This window comes from Sinocyclocheilus anshuiensis, unplaced genomic scaffold, assembly GCF_001515605.1.
Source record: "Sinocyclocheilus anshuiensis isolate Anshui unplaced genomic scaffold, SAMN03320099.WGS_v1.1 scaffold1103, whole genome shotgun sequence".
NCBI classification, from domain to species: domain Eukaryota; kingdom Metazoa; phylum Chordata; class Actinopteri; order Cypriniformes; family Cyprinidae; genus Sinocyclocheilus; species Sinocyclocheilus anshuiensis.
Genome location: NW_015544179.1, coordinates 10,616 through 14,829, shown reverse-complemented (window position 1 = coordinate 14,829; position 4,214 = coordinate 10,616). Strand labels below are relative to the sequence as shown.

The 4,214-nt window shown below is 38.8% G+C and overlaps 1 protein-coding gene across 1 annotated transcript in view; it reads left to right on the top strand.

The window, feature by feature from the left end:
* Window positions 1–4,214, top strand: part of LOC107696301 (protocadherin-23-like) — an 18,636-nt gene that overhangs the window by 10,738 nt on the left and 3,684 nt on the right. The window lies entirely within an intron of this gene.

Here is a 4,214-nt window from a genome sequence, read left to right as displayed (position 1 = left end):
ATAAGAGTGATAAGACCCCCCCCCCATCGGCTTTTAGGACACTCAAAAGGGATCACAGATGACAAATAGCTAAGAAACACCGTGGCAGGTGTCGATTTAAATGTATGCACATTTCCTACCTTATTTGTAAATGAAATTAATCTCCAATCCTTCTTCAATCGTTTCAGGTTTATCCATTGTTTGAATGCTATGCAAGTAAAAACCGCCAAATAACGTTTACACTTAGTTACGTTATGATAAGTAATCGGAGAAGTAGGAGAAGTAGGGGATTCCCCCGGTCTATATGTCTCTGCATCAGCTAAATTATTTTTTTATTCAGGAGTTAAAATAGGAGTTAAAACTCCCACCCGTGTGACACTCCAATAACAGACCATGCAAAATACCCAAAAGTATTATAAAATATTGCAAAGTAACGTTGCAACCTTGCAAACAATAATAAAATCAGAGAAGGACTTCACCTGTAAGCGACACGAGATACGCAAAACAATATGATGTTTGTTATTATTAAAATTGTATATAGCCCACGTTTTTATAAACATTATTATTTTTTTACCACTTATTGTCACATAACGTTGACAATAACGTATATCTTCAACATACGTTGTCTATGACCAAAAATGTAAGAAGATATGTTTCCAGTAGACTTTTAAAATTTGCTTTGCTTGAGAAAACAAAAATATACAGTTACAGTTTTTTTCCTTTTGATTTAGTCGAGTTGGTTTTGCATCATACACAATATAATTTTCGGCAATCGAGATCTGACAGCAACAGCACATTTTTCCGCTTGGGCGAGCACTTTGCGGACAGCTTACCTCGCGCATGAAATCAACTTTCGTCAAATCAAATTGTGCATAGAAAACTTTAACCGCCAACTGTTTATCATGGCTGCTGGAAGTGCATTCAAGCATCAATTCAGTCGCATCTTCCTCCAACTTGATATGTTAAGGTATATTTCGGATTTCTGCTTACTAAATGATTTGTATATATGCTTCGCGTGATGCGCGCTGTGAAAAAGTGTGTTGGAAACACTGTTGGAATAGGTGACCAATCTGCACCTTATTGATGACCCGTGGCGTTAATATACTGCATCTGTGTCAGCGAGTGATGTAATAAAACTGCAGCTCGTTAATAAACGTTTTTTATTTATTTATCCATTTTATACAATCCGCCTTCATTTAGCAACATAAATTATCAAGTTTAGTTATTTTTATTTCTTTATTGCAAAACGCTTAAACTGGCACCGTTTTGGAGAGAAATGGGCTCTCATTTTAACCCATATCATGGTGAAAAAGAGTGGCCTTTTATTTTGGCCAGCCTAAGGCACACCTGTGCAATAATCATGCTGTCTAATCAGCATCTTGATATGCCACACCTGTGAGGTGGATGGATTATCTCGGCAAAGGAGAAGTGCTCACTAACACAGATTTAGACAGATTTGTGAACAATATTTGAGAGAAATAGGCCTTTTGTGTACATAGAAAAAGTCTTAGATCTTTGAGTTCAGCTCATGAAAAATGGGGGCAAAAACAAAAGTGTTGCATTTATAATTTTGTTCAGTGTATATTCCATATATTTTATATATACATATATTTCCCCTGACATTATTTGCTGCAGCCCCGTAATGCGAACCACTCGATTTTAGTCGATCGATTCTATATTGCATAAGACGTTCTTCCCTCGAGAAGAAACGCCAGCGGGAGCAGAGCTAAACATCCAAGGAAATGCACACTTGTACACTTAGGGACATTTTATGAATGAACACAGCCAGCCCTCTCAAGAGCTGACTGTGCGTGATCCGCTCCAAAACAAACATAAATCGCCTGCATCCCCACCCCTAATTATAGCGAGGGCAGGGAGAAACGAGCTATCTAAAATGCAGTATGCTTTTCATATGCAAAAGATTGAGATGGCGAGTCCTCAATCTCATATACATCATTGCTAACATCAGCCTCCTCGGAGGAAGATAGCTGCAGCATAGAGCTCTCACTCAAAGAGGAAAGAGAGCAGCGCGGGCTTCCAAACCTCGAGAGAGAGCGCTAGATTCATATGCGATCCCCGCGATCCCAATCGCCACCGTGGTTCAGCAACAGCAGGACAGGAACCGTAGAGACTGCAAACACGGACACACTCCTCGAAGTGTGCCCGGCGGTAGCGGAGTGTTCGCAGTGGAAGCAGGATGCACAATCAGCCCCCTCGAGAGCTGACAGTGCGTGCTCCGCTCCCAAACAACAACACAACGATCGCGTGCATTCACACCCGTAATGTTTAGCACTGGCAGAGAAGAACACACGATCTAAAGTGCTGTCTATTTAGCTCACCATATAGAGGTGATTGTGCACTGTTAATACAAACAATAGTAAATAAGACTGACACGTTTCACACAGAGCGCTTGCTGAAAACACAGAAGCTAACGCTGCTTGTTTCGGATGCGCTTTTAAGCTCTCTGGTCTCTACGTCACCCCGCCCGTGACGTTTAACCATTCCATTTGGACTAATTTCACATGTGATTCAGAGCGTGGGCAAACACAGGGGTGTTTCTAAAGTGCTTTCGACGCCACTCGAGTTCCTGAAGGGGAACCTGAATAAATCAATGTAAATATAAAACACAGTATAGTCTTCACTGTATGAATTAAATATTTGTTGATTTTTTATTCAAGCTAAAGTTAATTAGTCAAGAGCAGTGTGCGAGTTCAGAGGACAAAATCTCACTCCAGCCAGGCAACCAAAGTTGGATACTTGTATGTGATTTACAAACTATGCAACGTGTTTATGCCATCCTATCCTATTTGTTTCCAACCTTTATCAAAAGGATGCTAATTCCTTCAGTCCAGCTGAGGTCACCTCTGCATCCTATCAGAAGCACGACCTTGCCTGGGCATTATTTCAGTATTGACAGTGTGCACGGCAGTAGCGTTCCGTCCATATAAGCTGCGAATGCTCTGCATACCCAGGCCATTTGAGAAAATACGTTCACAGGATAATTCATATAAACATGATTATAAGTTGATCCCTTGCCATTTGAAATGTAACTTAAAGTTTAAAGAGTTAGGAATAAGGACGTAAAATGATTTATTTGCCAAACGGCAGTAATTTTCTTTAAATCTACCAGTTGCTGTTGCTTCCGTGAGAGCGGATTCTCCGCAGCTTTCTCGCCTCCGCACAAAAACAACTGCAGAGCACGCCACGGAGGCAGCCATCAGCGTCGGCGCCATCTCTATTGCTATGACTCGTCAGGATTGTAGCACGTTCTCAGTGATTTGCTGGTCTGCGGATTATTTTATGTGCGAGGTAAGCTGTCCGCGAAGCGCTCTCCCAAGCGGAAAATGTGCTGTTCCTGTCAGATCTCGATTGCCGAGAATCACATTTTGTTTGATGTAAAACCAACTTTACTAAATCAAAAGAAAAAAGAAAAAAAAAAACACTGTAACTGTATATGTTTGTTTTCTCAAGCAAAGCTAATTTTAAAAGTCCACCGAAAACATATCTTCTTACATTTTTGGACATAGACAACGTATGTTGAAGATATACGTTATTGTCAACGTTATTGCCTAAGCGGTAAATTAAAAAGAAACAAAAAATGTTTATAAAAGCGTGTGCTACATAACATTTTAATAATAACAAAAATTATATTGTTCCCTTTGTTTTGAGCATGCTCGTGTTACTTACAGTTAAAGTCCTTCTCTGACTTTATTATTGTTTGCAAGGTTGCAACGCTACTTATCACTCAGCATACCCGGTTAAAAAAGTCACCGCTCACCACTGGTGCACGGTAATGGAAGTTGGTTTACAGTGCTAAGCCTGATCAAATTTTAATGAAGTCCTAAACAAGTCAAACATCCTTCTTCAAGATCAGCTCAGGGAGAAACGGGGGTGATACAGTCTTTTGCATAACAATCTCCTGAGATTTAAAATAAAAAAATAAAAATCAACACTGACTATTGTCAATTAAATAAACAGTTTATTATTATTTTATTTTATTTTATTTTTACCCTCAGGTATGTCTATGTAACATTCAGCTTTCAAGTAAGAAATAGGCCTACTACAGAACCTCAATAAATCAATGTAAATATAAAACACAGCATAGTCTTAACTGTATGAATTAAAGAAACGTTGATTTTTTTTATTTTTTATTAAAGCTAAAGTTAATTAGTCAAGAGCAATGTTTGAGTTTCTCTGTCTTTTTTTTTTTTTTTTTTTTTTTTATTAACATTTTT